The sequence below is a fragment of the Tachyglossus aculeatus genome, chromosome 6, assembly GCF_015852505.1.
Source record: "Tachyglossus aculeatus isolate mTacAcu1 chromosome 6, mTacAcu1.pri, whole genome shotgun sequence".
Taxonomy (NCBI): Eukaryota; Metazoa; Chordata; class Mammalia; order Monotremata; family Tachyglossidae; genus Tachyglossus; species Tachyglossus aculeatus.
Window position 1 is genome coordinate 55167901 of NC_052071.1, and position 17330 is coordinate 55185230.

A 17330-nucleotide genomic window follows, 5' to 3' on the forward strand; every position below is an offset into this window, starting at 1 on the left:
CTACTTTTAATTACTTCAATAAATATTTTACAATAGCGACATCCATCATTACAGTATATGGCACACAAAAGAACAGTGTTACTTTGCATGAGGTTCTGAGACAGAGCCTAATATCAAGCATGTAAACGTCTGGACAAACATCCTGCAAAATAACTGGCTACTCATGCTTCAGCCTCATTTTCAGGGACCATGGCAACCTGGTTATTACATAGGGTGTGTCTGTATGCACATAGATCATATATACATGAGAAACAGTGTGGCCTAGTGGAAAGAGGTCAGGCCTGAGAGTCAAACGATCTGGGTTTTAATCCTGGCTCTGCCGACTGCTTGCTGTGTGACCTTGGGCGAATCACTTGACGTCCCTGTGCCTCAGTTTGCCTGTTTTCCCTCCAATTTAGACTGTGAGCCCCATGTGGGACTGGGACTCTATCTAACCTAATTAAACTCTACCCACCTCAGTACACAGAACAGTGTTTGACATAACGGAAAGCACATAAATTCAGTTAAAAAAATGTATTGATAGCATCATACCCCGTTAATTTATAAACATCTTGCAGAAGGGGCTATGTTAGCTCAACCCTTTGAAACGCCAGGAAGCCCACAACTGAGTCTTGAACTCAAGCAACATGCAATTTACAATCTAAAAATCAGGGGAATCTTTCACTTCCATCGTATGCTTCAGAGCAAACAGTACAGTGTTCTGCACAGAGCAGAAGCTTGGTAAATACTGCTGAGGTAAGGAGGAAGGGGAAGGAGGATGAAGACAGGGATCAGGAAGTGGCTGATGATGCACTTGGAGACTCAGTAAACACTTCTAATGAACAAGGAGCTTAAAAATCAAAACCGGACCTTGCATATTCAGACTAATATTACCTCCCAGCAGATTCTCCAAAAGCTATGTGCTCCTAACTTTACTGGATGACTACTCCCGCGAGTCAGGAATTCAGGAAGAGATTATACCTAAATATTGGTCAAACGGTTTTCGTGGGGATGGTTTTAGTGGGGACTTGTGATACAGATGAAAGGAAATTTTCCTAAATAAGCACTGGTGCTCGCCAATCCTGAAAAGCTGTCTTAGGTCACGGCAGCTGAAGAGCAATTAGATGAGATATACGGAAGGATTTTCAGACAGCCAAAATTAAACAGGGGAACAGTTAACCAAGGGAGGCTTTGAAATCTTTTTTTCTAGAAGTCTCTAATGACAGGATCGATGGGTTTAGAATGTTTTAAGGCCGTCCCGCCTGGAGGCAGGGGCATGAATTATATGAAGTCTCCCGCAGCCCTATAATTTTATGAATGTGAGTCATTTTGCATCTGTAAGAGGAAAATCACTGCTTCGATAAGTCAGCATCTCTCAGAATCACAACCAGATTTTTTTTTTCCCTATTCTAACAGAAAATGGAACTCAGGCCCTCAGGGGCAAGAACTGGGCCACCTAGGTCTACTGCCCATTCCCATGAATGTACTACAATGCTCTGCTCTCCTCCTGAGTAGGTGGATGAGTAAATCCTGATGAATAAGATGATGTTTCCTTGCCTATGATTTCTGGATTAAACGATCTAGATTACCTATCAAGTTCCCAGAGAGCAAAGAAACTTGCCAAATATTGGGTGAAAACTGCACAACAGCTTCGTTGGAACTCAGAGTGCCAGCTACAAGTACTGACCTGAACAGCAAATGGGCACTCCATTCAGTCATTCATTCAATCATATTTATTGAGCGCTTCCTGTGTGCAGAGCGCTGTGCTAAGCGCTTGGAAAGTACAAGTTGGCAACTTATAGAGACGGTTCATTCATTCATTTAGTCGTATTTATTGAGCGCTTACTGTGTGCAGAGCACTTGGGAAGTACAAGTTGGCAACATATAGAGATGGTCCCTACCCAACAGTGGGCTCACAGTCTAGACAGTTGAGACACCATCTCTCAGGACGCCCTTAACAATGTAGGCAGAACGAGGAGATACCAGTAGGATGCTTGTGAAGAAAATGTGTTGGAGATTTAAGAGCTACTTGAAATGCAGCAATGGGGACCTACTGGAAAGGGTATGAGGTCTGCCTCCATATAATTTTCTGCAATGGGGGCCTACTAGAAAGGGTATGAGGTCTGCCTCCATTTCATTTTCTAACACGTCCCTTTTTGCATGTCTCTCCGATCCTCAAAAACCTCCAACGGTTTCCCATTCCTCTCAGCATTTAGCAGAGACTTCCGCCAAGGCACTCAGTTACTAAGTCCCTGCTTCTCCTCTTCCACTACATTCCAATTCTCCTTCACCCTCTGCTCCTTCCAAGCCAACCTACTCACTGTGCCTCATTCTCATCTATTTCACCGCCCAATTTTCTCATGCCCTCCCTTCCCCCCAGAACTCCCTCCCCTTCAAAACCAGGAGACCACTGCTTTCCCCACTTTTAAAGCCCTTCCAAAATCACAAGTCCTCCAAGAGGCCTTCCCGGATTCATCTCTCATCTCCTCTTCCTATTCACCCTCAACTGCCATTTCCGTATTTCTTCATCACCCAAACACTTGGCTAGTCATGCCCATCGCCCTACCCCTATTGCTGCTTTAGAGAAGCAGCATGGCTCAGTGGAAAGAGCATGGGCTTGGGAGCCAGAGGTCATGGGTTCTAATCCCGGCTCTGCCAGCTGTCAGCTGTGTGACTTTGGGCAAGTCACTTCGCTTCTCTGGGCCTCAGTTACCTCATCTGTAAAATGGGGATTAAGACTGTGAGCCCCACATCAGACAACCTGATCACCTTGTATTCCCCCCCCAGCGCTTAGAACAGTGTTTTGCACATAGTAAGTGCTTAACAAATGCCATCATTGTTATCACCCACCACCTTCCAGCCCCCTATAACAACACTTAGGTACAGATATCTTTATACTCTATTTTTTTTCCTATATGCAAATTGTTTTAGTGTCTATCACCCCCACTGGATTGTAAATTTCTTGACAGCAATCAATCACTGGTATTTATTGAGTGCTAACTCTGGGCACAGCACTTCAGTAAGCACTTGGGAGAGTTTAAGAGGGTTGGCAGAAACAATCATTGCCCTCAGGAATTTACACCCTGCTACATTAACTCTACTGTACTCTTCCAAGCACTTAGTATAATTATCGGCTAATAAATATTATTAATTTCAACATCTTTCTTCATTGTATCTCTATAATACATATTTATACATATAATAATAAACATATTTATCACTCTATTTATTTATTTATTTATTTATTTTACTTGTACATTTCTAGCCTACTTATTTTATTTTGTTGGTATGTTTGGTTCTGTTCTCTGTCTCCCCCTTTTAGACTGTGAGCCCACTGTTGGGCAGGGACTGTCTCTATGTGATGCCAATTTGTACTTCCCAAGCGCTTAGTACAGTGCTCTGCACATAGTAAGCGCTCAATAAATACGATTGATTGATTGATTGATTGATTGATTATAATGGCTTACGATTCCACTTCCAGTTGTGGGGATATTCTTCTTCAGGAGTTGTAGAAGAAAAGATATTTTTTGAGCAACCACTGAGTGCAGAGCACTGGCTAGGCGCTTGGGAAAGTGCCAGAGATGCGTGATTCACATTTCCTGCCCACAAGGAGATTAAAGTGTAGCAGGGGAGACAAACATAAAAATATCTGCAGGTAGTGCGATAAAACTATCTGGCAATTTCAGAGTATGCATTTGAAAGCATCTGACTTTCTGATTTACCTGGAATGGGTTTGCCTTCTCTTTCTTTACTGTTCACACTTTCATACCGTTCATATTTTGCTCGGCATTCCTTTGGCCTTTAGGTTTTGGATTTTTTCCCAAAAACTGACTTGTAACGCTGTTGCTGCACAAGTCCCCTTAGGCCACACAATGGCCTCAACCTGGCATTATTAAATAATAATGTTAAGAACCATGAAATTCCAAGCTCCACTGGCAGACACCCAAGTTCATTAGTACTTACAGAGTGATTCAATCCGACTGGCCTCGTGGTTCGGCAGAATTATAAAGTAGCTACGGAAAAACAGCGTGACCTAGTGGAAAGAGCATGGGGATTGGGGATCGAGAGCTCTGGGTTCTAATCTCAGCTCTGTCGGATCTGACTCGCCGTGTGACCTACAGAAAGACGCTTAACCGCTCTATGCCTCAATTTCTCATCTGTAAAACGGGAGCCAGATACCCGCCCTATTAAATTGTTCCCCGAAGGGGAACCGAGATTGCGTCTGATCTAATTACCTAATCTTGTGTACTGCTTGGCCCCCAGCAAAGCGCCTAAGTACCTGAATAATAACAATAAGTTCTACCACTTCTATTTTAAACATTGCTACTTACCCAAGACAGAGAGTTAACTAACAGTATCTGACCTGGAAGGTGATGACTTCTGAATCTGCAAAGACACAATCAAGACAAAGATCTGGTTTTTTGAAATCCTGACTTTTTTAGATTTTTGTTAACCATGCCCACTTTAGGCCACCTACCAAACTCATCTAAGACACTTCACATTCAAACTATTATCAATGGCTACTTTCAAGTTTTTTTTAACTTGACTCTATAAAGAACCTTGCAAGCGTTTGACCTGCCAAAATGAACTGCACATGCAGAAATGAGACTCAAGAAAAGAGTTCTCTGTCTGACTGAACACTATATTTTTTATGCCGGCAAAATTTGTAGACACACTATTTCCTGGGTTCCATGAGTTCTCATTCTGCTTTTGATGGAAGCTTTCCTCTTAAATGTCTGTGTTTTCCTCTTCTTTATTTGTGGTGGGTTTTCTTCCCTAGACAGAGAGAACCTCTACGAGGCTGTTCTCCATTTGGTTTATTTGTACAGTTTGGACCCCAAACTTAAGCTGCTCAATCCAATTGCTATCCAACGAGCTAAGTGGGAGTTAAACTGGATGGTAGGTAATCAATCACCGTATTTAATGAGGGCTTACTGTGTGCGGAGCACTGTACTAAATGCTCAGGAGAATACAATATAACAGAGTCGGTAGATACGTTACCTGTCCACAATAAGCTTAAGGGCTAGAAGGGACTGTTGAGCCCTCAACATCTAAGGATTTCCTAAATTTTTTCACTTGCAAAATGTTACGGATAAACAAATGTTGGAGCAAATCTCCTTGGGTCCTTTAACCACGAGACTCCACATTTTCATACTGGAGTACTGATGGGATACTCTCTGTCCAATGAGCACTGAAATCTGGTGAAAAACAGACTCGAAAGGGCAATGATACAGGCTCTGTGGCCGACACGGGCCTGTCGTAAGTCCAAGGGAATGAGCATGACTCTTGGAATCAGGAAAACTGGGTTCTACTTCGTGTTCTGCCTTTACATAAAGACTGCACAGGCATTTCCCAACAGGTTGTCCTTCCGCCTGCCTATTCGCGGCATTCCATTTCCCAGCAGGAGAGAATATGAGGGGCGCTGTGCAAGCCACAAGTACTGTGCTTAGAACAGTGCCTGGCACATAGTAAACGCTTAACAAATACTAAAATGATTATTATTATTATTATTACTGAAATCAGTTCCTCAGCATCCATCATTAGTTCCTGATGGAAGACGCCATGCACCGCACGACCAACACATGAACCATCATTGACTGGTCAGGTTGGACTAAGACACAAAATTCATTTGAATGTTTAAGGATGGACTTCAATGCAACCCAGAACACAAGTGGCTGGAATGCCACACTCTGCAAAATAGCCTCATAGGAAAAGGAGAATTGCATGTGTGGCAGTGAGCTGGCTTCACACTTCTATGACCATCCAGTTAGAAACCCCAGCCACATGCTTTCTCCCCAGGACGTATGGATGGGAGCATGGAATGAACAGTGATGACTGGGAAGACTGCGAGTCAGTAAGCAATTCCCAAATTGCCCTTTCTCGATGACAGTTGCCAAGGCATCACCTCTGAAACAAAGGGAAAATTGAGGTGACCTTGTCAACTATATAAATATATAAAAGTAAATACACTATATAAAAAATAAATAAAAACTACCAACTCTGTTATATTGTATTCTCCCAAGTGTTTAGTACAGTGTTCTGCACACAGTAAGCCCTCATTAAATACACTGATGGATTACCTACCCTCGAATTTAAGTAAAGTCATTTCTTTATGAACGTGCTATGCACCTCTGTCAAATAACAGCCTGACCTGACCATCCATATTTTAATCTCAAATCATGATAAAAAGTGGCGAGCCTTCCTGCCTTTCTCAGGGATGGGTTAAAAATGTAATCACGCACTAATTAAGTCGAGAAGCAGTATGGCCTAGTGGAAAGAGCATCGGCATGGGAGTCAGAGGGCCTGGGTTCTAATGCTGCCTCTGCAACTGGTGTGCTGTGTGTCCTTGGGCGAGTTGCTTCACTGTGACAGTTGCCTCATCCGTAAAATGAGGTTAAGACTGTGAGCTTGATTACCTTGTAATAATAATACTTATGGTATTTGTTAAGCATGGCTACGTGTCAGGCACGATTTTAAGCGCTGGAGTAGACACAAGGTAATCAGGATAGACACAGTCCCTGTCCCACATGGCATTCACAATCCTTATCCCCATTTTACAGAGGAGATAACTGAGGCCCAAGGTCACACAGCAGACAAGTGGCAGAGCCAGGAATAGAACCCACATCCTCTGTTTCGCAAGCCCGTGCGTGGCTTAGTGGAAAGAACCTGAGCTGGGGAGTCAGAGGTCACGGGTTCTAATCCCGCCTCTACCACTTATCAGGTGTGTGGCTTTGGTCAAGTCACTTCACTTCTCTGTGCCTCAGTCACCTCACCTGTAAAATGGGAATGAAGCCTGTGAGCCCCAAGTGGGACAACCTGATTACCTTGTATCCACCCTAGCGCTTAGAACAGTGCTTGGGACATAGTAAGCGCTTAACAAATACCATCGTTATTATTGCCACTAGGCCATGTGGCTCCTCTGACCATACTGCTCCTCCAGCGCTTGTACCTACTCCAGAGCTCAGTACAGTGCCTGGTACATAGTAAGCGCTTCACAAATACCATTAAAAAAAATAGTCCAGACCCCCACACCAAAATGTGAAAAATGCTGTGTTGCAGAAAGTAGGTATTAAGAGTCCACTGTCAAAATCCAATACAGTCTTTAGGTTTTTTTACCCACAGTGGCTCTCCCTGACCAAATGGGGAGAAGAAAGATTAATGGGTTCATTCATTCATTCGATTGTATTTATTGAGTGCTTACTGCGTGCAGAGCACTGTACTAAGCACTTGGGAAGTACAAGATGGCAACATATAGAGACGGTCCCTACCCAACAGTGGGCTCACAGTCTAGAAGAGGATTTCTATCTTTAAAATATTTCGGTATTCCAGGTCAGTGGGATCAATGTAATTATGTCAGCAGTAACAGTGATAGTATTGATTAGGTGCTTACTGTGCGCAAAGCCCTGCACTAAGCACTGGGAGATTATACCCAGATGGGAATTAGATAAGGGCCCTGTCCCCGATAGGGCTCACAAACTACGAGTTTAAGTGGGGAGAGGGGATTGGAGGCAGACCCTGCAGGAGTGCTGAAATATTAAAACGACAGAAACAAAAGGACAAAATCATCTCAAGATCTCAACAGGGTTGGTAGAGTCTGTGAATGCGTGGGGGCAATTTTTAATCAGCAGTCCCAGCCAGCTTGGAGCACGTACTGAAAGCAGGGACCCTCGGTGGTGGGAGGGAAGGGAGGAAATTATTTCATCAAATGCACCGTTACTTTTTATTTTGCTTATTACAGCCTTCAACTCATGTGAGTCCATTTGTATGTGCTCTGTAATGGGGTATGTACAATGAAGTATGCATCTCTTTCATTAGATCAGAATTCAACATGCAAAAGAATGAAATACCACTGTGATGCATTGAATCTGAAGGGGGGAAGGAAGGGGGGAGAGAGGGAAGAGCGAGAAGAGAGGGAGAGTCCAAACAAAAGGCCAGTTATACTCCAGAAAGACTTTCAGTTTGCACCACTTAATCTTCAAAAACTAAACAGTATTGGAAGCAAGAAAAGGTTTTCTTTCTGAAGTCATTCTTCTTTTAATTGGTTTCCCACTAGGACTATGGTAGAAAACAAAGAAACAAACAAAAATGTGTATTTAATGTCATGACACTGTAACCCTATACTCGGCTGATATGGGGTGTGGGAATGGATGGACCAGGTGATTTCTGGCAAGTATCACAGTTTCCTTTTACATTTTTAAGTATGAAAAAGTAAATCATTTTTCTTCTACCAAATTATTTCTGTTGTTCTCCATCACACCTGAACATACCTGGGCATTCTCTGAAAACCAGCAGTGCTTACTCAGCAGAACTGCCTGATTTTATTATCATGATGTTTATACTTTCACAAGCCCCTAGGTGTTGAAATAACGACTTCATAATGACTTAAATCATCAAAGTCACAAATGAGTTTTAAGAGACAACCGTACCAATCCCACTGTTTTAATCACAGTTTCCGGTAGGTTCTCGATTTCATTGTATATCTTTCGTTCTATCTCAAGCGAATGTCATTCATTCAGCTCACCTATTGACTAATTAAAGTTTTAGGGAAAAAAAAGTAACAAAGACTGTCCTCGCGGGTGAAACTAAACAACAACATTCAAAACACACACAGACTTCATCACCAGAGAGATGCGGTCTCTGGGGGGCCTTGGGGGGAAGAAAATCTTGACTAAAAGCACATCAGATCACCATCGTGACTAACTAAGATGCTCTACTGAAAGAAGAGCAATTAATTGTGCTGTGGTATTTAATACCTGAATTTACCAAGTTAAGGAAACTACTTGAAGTATCAGTTAATAAGGTTTGTGATCTGGATGGCATCACACAACTGAAACTGAAGCATGAAGTGGGAGTAGGAGAGTAGATTTTTCTAGCCAGTGGGTCTTTTGGACTCGACCTTCCAGTAAATATACAGACCGTTTCAGTAAAATTAAGTGCAATTCACTTGGTCTAACATTTACAGAGTCAGGTATCTCTGTCTGTTCTGAAAATGAGAGGTTACAAGACAAGAAAATCATATCACTAAAAATGTTAACTTTAAGCGAGAGAAATATCATTTTAAGGGCCTTTTGCAAAACAAAAACAAAAAAAAACACCTTTAACAAATCCTGGCAATCCAGGTATAGTTGCCGAGCCTATACTTTTGAGCCCGAAACACAAAAATGGGCTGTGAAACTTATTATGGCATCTTCTCTTTTTTTTTCCCCAGTTCAGCAGGATGATAGGGTAAATTGCAGACGTAGAGACCATGAGCCCGTTGTTGGGTAGGGACTGTCTCTATCTGTTGCCAAACTGTTCTTTCCGAGTGCTTAGTATAGTGCTCTGCAGAGAGTAAGCACTCAAGAAGTACGATCGATTGATTGAATGAATGAATTCCAATCTATATTCTCAGCCCTTGCATTACAGTTTGTCTGAACTTCAGTGAGATTCTATTTGGTTTCATTAATATCACTCCCCAAACAGGCTGGTTGTATTCAGAAACAAAATATACTGGGTGGCTACTGGAGGACTTATTTCCCTAATGGAAAATGTTTCTAAGTAGTATTTGTTGTTGCTTTCTTGGGATCGAATGTATGTGTGTTTAGGTAGAGTGAGGGGGTTACGGTTTACGGGCGTCGGAATACGCATGTTCCAAAAAAGGCACTTTATGGAGAAAAAGAGAATCCTTCAATAATATTTGAGAGATGATAATAATAATAATAATGGCATTTGTTAAGCGTTTACTATGTGCAGAGCACTGTTCTAAGGGCTGGGATGACAAGCAGTCGCTGTCACTCGGTTTATATTCTGCTCATCCCACCCTTATTCGCTGCAAAACACGCTAAAGACAATTACAAGGGCAGTTTAAATCCCCAAACAGCAGAGCTTTTGAAAAGTGCAGTAGCTAGTCTCGGAAGCTTTCATGATTTCTGGTAAGTCACTTTTAATACAGAGATCATAATTGGAAAGAAAAAAAAACTGCCTGCTCCCCCTCTTATTTAAACTGTTGGAGGAGAGTACAGCCTATCCGCAGATCCGACAGGATAACAAACAGGCACTTCCACCTTAAATGTTTTCTCCTCTCCCGAGCAGCCCGTGCTTGACGATTTGTTTCGCACGGGATAAGAACCTTCAAGTTCTGTACAAGGGGTGGAAGGTAGGGGGAAGGAGAGTGAGTTTTTCATGCGAGAATGACCATTTTTCCAGGAAGGGTTTCCTGCGATGCGGAGCGAAGAGTTTCGAGGTCTAGCCGATGCGATACTTCATGATTCCTAGCCTCCCTCCTTATTACTCGATAATATCAGACTTAATTAAATCTCTTCAAACCAGCCGACGAACCCTTGGGTCCTTCACTAGCTCCTTCCGGGGCCCGGGAGCCTTCCGTATCCTGGCTGATCTAGGTAGGTCTTTGGCTAAGCAGAACACGGTCTAGGAAGTCGACCCATAATTTGGTGCGGAACTCCCAGAAGATTTTATTTTGCTCCAAAATGTTAAGCAAGTTAATTGCTTGCTGCCCTTAACTTACTGCGAAGGCCGAGCGTGGGCACGCTGCACTAGAGCTGGAGCGCCTTCCTCCATCGCTTTGGCATCCTCTGATGGAGAACTCTGGGTGTTGCAGTGTTCCTGGGAACCAAGTGAATGGTATCCTTGCCTACTTGCCGTGTTGTTCAGAGGGTGGAGGTCCCGCGCGTGATTCCGGCCCGTGGATTTGCGGTAGAAAACGACAGGACCGGTTTCAATTTCATAAAACGCCCAGACCACCGGGACCCAAACGCGTCCTCGTAGAGAGCCGGGGACGGGGAGGAATTGCCAACCCTCTACCATCTCCGGTGTCCACACCGGGGGAGGCCGACCAGGCTCACCGAAGCATCTTTCCGAGGTCTGTTTCACCCAGGAGGACCACTCTAGACCGGACGGCTGGGAGACACGTGCCTAGGCTCACACCGAAGCGTGGGTTCTGTCTCCAACCTTTCGCTTTGTCACTTGGATTCTGACCTCTACCCTCCCCACATTTCGACAATAACGGCCACATACGGGGATTCCTTCTCCACGAATGAGGGAAAACAGATCCTAGTTCCTTATGACGGAGCCTCTTAAAATTAGAGTCGTAATGGAAATGCTGATCTGCCCCTAAACTACAAAAGCACGAATAGCAGCGGTATAATATCTCTCGGTACCTCGCAGAATACAAATTCAGTGCAGGACCACAGGTTCAGATCTTTGATCTCCCTTTTTTTTTTTTGCAGAAGCTGTGATGTATAAAACCAATTCCACTGAGCAGACAGTAGTACACTGCATATAAATTATCCTTTAAAGACGGTGAGGCATTCTCAGGCTCACTTTAAAAGAAACGCTGCAAAGATGAACCAGGTAGCCACAAAACCATCAGAGGTTCTCAAATAAGACTCGAAACAGATTTTAACGGGGGAAAAAAAGACCACCTCGTGAACCTACGAGTTTCCAAACAATCATCTCATTGACAAGTTTACAAGTGCATTTCACCAAATCCGAATCGAGTCATTTTTTTTTATCAGAAAAAAGAGGAGACGAAGGCAGAGCAAGATATCGATTGACCTTTCCTATAAGAATTAAGTGCTGGAGCACTGTGCTCCTAGAACTATACTAATTTCGCCGTATACAACAGAAACGTATCTCAAAATTAACCTTCTAGGAGGTTGAACTAAACTTGGCTTGCCCGTTGGAGCCCGGAAAATCTACAACACATTTTATACACCATTTGAGGAAAAAGTATTTACCGGCTTTTGAAAAAACAGAAAACCAAAAGCCTCTCCAGACTTTAGGCATTACTATTCTAAGCCCATCTTGAACAATTCACCAAAAAATAGAGGTTTGTCTTCGCTTCTGCCAGAATGCATCGCGCACAGGAAGACTTTTCTCCCTTCTATTAAACCCGAGCATTTTGTGCCCTCACCTTTTTTTTCCCACGCTCACGTCGGTTTTCAAGCCATTCAAGCGCGCTGCCGTTACCCAAACTTGGGTACACGTTTCAAATGGGAAAAGGAATGACTTCTGACAAGCTGAGATATTTGTGCTCTGCTTTTTCTCCAGCGCACACTGGAGCCGTCCCTCCCTCTCCTCTGAATACGCACAAAAGCCCGATTGTGCACTCGGCGGGTATACGGGGATGTACTCGGTTGCGTTCCATCGAGGATTCTACTCGACCAAATTGCAAAACAAATGCCTTCCCATTAGATTCCCGTCATCCGTGGGCTCCGGAAGCTCTCCGGTAACTTAACAGAGAGCTGAAGGCAAAGAATGCGAACGGTGGGCATAGAGGCTGGCATTTTGAGCATCTAGTCTACAGGCACCCCCCCTTCCACCCTACTGAAACAAAAACTCTCCGCTCAGCCAACTTGCTTGGCTTTCGGGGAAGCGAGGAGAGGAGTAGCAAATAAATAAATAGATAAGTGAAGCTGATGCTTAGGCTCTGCTCCGAGTGCCACGTTATAGGCTCTTCCGGACCGAATCCTTGCAACAGATTGAGGATGTGGTCCTGCTGGAGTTGAAATCGAACCTCGGTGAAAATGCGGACATTGAAGTCTCATCTTCCCCAGCTGACAAATCGCCCACAGATGTTGCGGGGGGTTCAACAGACCCTCCGCCGAATCCACCACCTCCCTGCTCCTCTGCGGCCGGACCGAAGCGGGAAAATCCGCTTCCTTCTAGAAATAACACTATTAAACCATCGCCTCTCCTGCTTGAAGAGCCTGGGTGGGGAAAAGGGGGGGCTTCAGGCCAGTGTTTCCTCTCCCTCTCAGAGGTGGGAGCCGCAGGACGGTCCCCCCTCAACCCAGGCCCGGTGGGGTTCACAGTCTCCTCCGCCTCTTGTCCCGGATCCCGCAGGAGCTCCCGAAACCGTGCGATGGCCAATCGAGATGGCGAGAGATTCCCTGCCCTCCTCGTGCCCGGCCGCCCAGGGCTCTGGGGGGCTTTGGTCCGCCTCCGGTGGTTTCCCTTTTCCTGGTTTGGGAAAGGAGAGGGAAAATGGACAGGGGGGGAAAAAAGCAAGCCAGAAAAAATGAAAAATCCCCCAAGCGTGCCCAACGCCAAGAGGCCGCAGTCCGGTCCTGGCAGCGGGGAGAGGGGGGATGGGAAGGGCAGGACGCCTGGCTCCGTCCCTCGCTGCCCCAGGATGGTTTTCCCGATGGGGAGGAGGTGGGAAAGGGGGGGATGCTCGGGTGGGGGGGGCCACCCCACCCCCTCAACTTCCCTCCCGGCCAACAACTTGAGCCACAGACCTGGTGAGCGGCCCCGGCCTCCCCAGGCAGCTGGATGCCAGCAGCGACCACCTCCCACTGCCCGGGCAGTGCCAGCCTCACAGGGCACAGGGGGCACGGGGGCTTTTCAGCTTCCTTCCGCAACACGTTGTGCTCTCGAAGATGCAGACGTGGGGGGATGGATGGGGGGGGGGGTCCCCGCTGCGTTCTCCAGGGGGCCCTGGGGCGATGGGGGGGTGGGGGGATCTGCAGCCTTCCGGAGGGGTGCCTGCCCGCCATCCATTCATTCATCTGATCCTATTTATTGAGTGCTTACTGGGGGGCAAAGCAATGGACTAATCAATCAATCAATCGTATTTATTGATCGCTCACTGTGTGCAGAGCACCGTACTAAGCGCTTGGGGAGTACAAGTTGGCAACATATAAGCGACTAAGCGCCGGATCCCCGAGCACTTTTTCACTCACTCATCCAATCGCCCTTATTGAGCGCTCACCGTGTGCGGGGCACCGTACTAAGCGTCGGATCCCCGGACACATTCATTCACCCATTCATTCAGTCGCATTTATTGAGCTTTTACTGTGTGCGGAGCACTGTACTGAGCGTCGGATCCCCGGACACTTACTCATTCATTCAGTCGTATTTATTGAGCGCGTGCTGTGTGCGGAGCACTGTACTAAGCGCCGGATCCCGGACACTTTTTCACTCATTCAATCGCGCTTACTGAGCGCGGAGCACCGTACTAACCGGTCACTTTTTCATTCACTCATTCATATTTAGTGAGCGGTTACCGTGTGCGGGGCACTGTACTAAGCGCCGGATCCCCGGGCACTTTTGTACTGAGCAAGAGCCGGACCCCCGGGCACTTTTTCATTCATTCCTACGTAGTGAGCGCTTCCTGTGCGCGGGGCACTGTACTGAGCGCCGGATCCCCGGGCACTTTTGTACTGAGCAAGAGCCGGACCCCCGGGCACTTTTTCATTCATTCCTACGTAGTGAGCGCTTCCTGTGCGCGGGGCACTGTACTGAGCGCCGGATCCCCGGGCAGTTTTTCAGTCGATCACTCATTCAACCGTGTATTTAGTGAGCGCTCAGTGCGTGCGGAGCAGCGGGGAGGGGGAAATGGGCAATTGGGGGAAATGGGCGATTTCTCGGGGCAGCCGGTCCTTCCTCCGTCCGTCCGCTCCTACTTATTGGGCGCTGGCGGCGTGCGGAGCGCCGGAGAAGGAAGGAGCGGTCATCAGCATCATCATCCTCATCAATCGCATTGATTGAGCGCTCACTATGTGCAGAGCACTGTACTAAGCGCTCGGGAAATAGAACAAATTGGCGGTGGGCAGCCCGGGCCCCCCGCGATGGGGGGGTGGGGGGCGTCCCCCCCGTCCCCTTACCTGGCTCCGCGGGCGGCGGTCCGGCGGTGGTCGCAGCGTGTGGCTCAGCCCCGCAGCCCGGGGTCCGGCCGGAGGACCCGCCTCTGCCCCATCCCACCCGCCCGCCAAGGGACCCCCCCCCCGCCTCCCGCCCCGGCGCCGTCCGAACTTCGGGGGGCGTCCAGTACGCCGCGCCCGGACGCCCTCCTCGCCGGCGCGGACCCGATTCCAAGTCCGGCTCCGCCGCGGGAGGCGGCTCCGGGGGGGGGGCGGGGGGGGGGATCCGCCGGGATCCGCCGGGATCCGGGGGGGATCCGGGCTCGGTGGGGCGGTCGGTGGGTCCCGCTGGGCGCAGGAGAAGCGGGCCGACGTGCGGCGCGATGCGATGCGATGCGATGCTGCCGCCCGGCTCCGCTCCCTTCCCTCCGCTAACTCCCCCGGGAGCGCGGGGAGGGCGGGAAGGAGGGAGGGAGGGAGGGAGGAGCGAGGGAGGAGCGAGGGAGGAGAGAGAGGGAGGAGAGAGAGGGAGGAAGAGAGGGAGGGAGGAGGAGCGCGGGCCGGAGCCGGAGCCGGCCGCTCTTCCCGGGGAGCGCCGGGATGGGGACGGGATCGGGATGATTGGGAATGGGGCGGGATGAGCCGGGAGCGGGCAGCGTGATGGTCCCGGGAGGCGGGGCGGGAGCCGGTCCTGGCCGCGCCTGACGGGATCCCGGACCGGAGGGAGGGAGAGAGGGAGGGGCCCCCCTCCTTCCCTCCCTCCCTCCCTCCCGTGCTAATGACCGCGGGGGGCTCCCGGACGGGGCGGGACGGACGGACTGATGGAGGGAGGGAGGGAGGGAGGGCCCCAGCGGATCGGATCGGATGGGATGGGATCGGGTGGCCCCTTTGCTCTATTCTTTTTCTCCCTCCCCTTCCCCTTCGAGGTGCCCCCTCCCTCCCCGCCTGGGTCTGTCTGTCTGTCTGTCTGTCTGTGTGTCTGTCTGTCTGTCTGTGTGCGCGCCCCTCGCCCTCCCGGAGCCCCAGCGGGAAGGACCGGCCGCTTTCCTCCTCCTCCTCCTCCTCCTCCTCCACCTCCTCCTCCTCCTCCAGAGAGGCCTCCGAGCGTCCGTCCCCCCCCCACACACATGCATGCATACACACATGCATGCATAAACACGTACACACACACATGCATACGGACACACATATCTATGCACACACATGCATACACACACACACTCGCATACACACACATATATACACACACGCACACACGGGCGCGCGCGCGCGCGCTCCCGCGGACACTGTCCCCTCCCCCCCCCCCCCCCCCCCCCCCCCGCCACCCTCTGCCGAGTCCCGGGTGGCAGATGAGCGGGAGCCGAGGGGCCCGGGAGGCAGAGACACCCAGGGGGAGACACGGGGACACACACACACACACACACACACACACACGGGGGGGGGGGGTGGAGAGAGACTGAAGAAGGGAGAGACGGACAGGGAGGGAGGGAGAACCCAAGAGGGGGGAGAGGGAGCACTCAAGGGAGGGAGGGGGGAGCCCAAGGGGGAGGAGGAGGAGGGAGAGAGAGAGAGCTCAAGGGGGAGGAAAAGCCCAAGGCGAGAAGGAGAGCGGGAGGGAGGGAGGGAAGGAGAGCCCAAGGGGGCGGGGGGGGAAGAGGGGGAAAGGGAGGGAGAGGGAGAGAGAGGAGCTCTAGGGGGAGGGAGAGCCCAAGGGGGGGAAGGCGGGGAAAGGGAGGGAGAGAGAGAGAGAGAGAGAGAGAGGAGCTCTAGGGGGAGGGAGAGCCCAAGGGGGGGAAGAGGGGGAAAGGGAGGGAGAGAGAGAGAGAGAGAGAGAGAGAGGAGCTCTAGGGGGAGGGAGAGCCCAAGGGGGGGAAGAGGGGGAGAGGGAGGGAGAGAGAGAGAGAGAGGGAGAGCTCTAGGGGGAGGGAGAGCCCAAGGGGGGGAAGAGGGGGAAAGGGAGGGAGGGAGAGAGAGAGAGAGAGAGGAGCTCTAGGGGGAGGGAGAGCCCAAGGGGGGGAAGAGGGGGAAAGGGAGGGAGGGAGAGAGAGAGAGAGAGAGAGAGAGAGAGAGGAGCTCTAGGGGGGAGGGAGAGCCCAAGGGGGGGAAGAGGGGGAGAGGGAGGGAGGGAGAGAGAGAGAGAGAGGAGCTCTAGGGGGAGGGAGAGCCCAAGGGGGGGAAGAGGGGGAGAGGGAGGGAGAGAGAGAGAGAGAGAGGGAGAGCTCTAGGGGGAGGGAGAGCCCAAGGGGGGGAAGAGGGGGAAAGGGAGGGAGGGAGAGAGAGAGAGAGAGAGGAGCTCTAGGGGGAGGGAGAGCCCAAGGGGGGGAAGAGGGGGAAAGGGAGGGAGAGAGAGAGAGAGAGAGAGAGAGGAGCTCTAGGGGGAGGGAGAGCCCAAGGGGGGGAAGAGGGGGAGAGGGAGGGAGGGAGGGAGAGAGAGAGAGAGAGGAGCTCTAGGGGGAGGGAGAGCCCAAGGTGGGTTGGGGGGGCACGTGTGGGAGGGCGAGGGAGGGAGGGAGAGAGAGACTGAGCGAGACAACCCGAGGGAGGGAGGGAGAGCTGGGGGCGGGGGGAGCTCAAGGGGGGAAAAGGAGGGAAGGAGCCAGAGAGACACACAGAGAGACACACAGAGAGAGCAGCGTGGCTCAGGGGAAGGAGCCCGGGCTTGGGAGTCAAATCCCGGCCCGGCCACGTGTCTGCTGGGTGACCTGGGGCAACTCACTTCACTTCTCTGGGCCTCAGTGACCTCATCTGCAAAATGGGAATGAAGACCGG

The 17330-nt window shown here is 49.5% G+C and overlaps 1 protein-coding gene across 3 annotated transcripts in view; it reads right to left on the minus strand.

Annotated features, from left to right (window-relative positions):
• The window catches only part of PCDH11X (protocadherin 11 X-linked), a 1230124-nt gene extending 1215466 nt beyond the window's left edge, over positions 1-14658 (minus strand). For all 3 annotated transcript variants that reach the window (XM_038748015.1, XM_038748013.1, XM_038748016.1), the window contains exon 1: positions 14586-14658. The gene's annotated coding sequence lies outside the window, so the exon portion shown is untranslated. The remainder of the gene's footprint in view (positions 1-14585) is intronic.
• Between the last annotated feature and the right edge of the window lie 2672 nt (positions 14659-17330).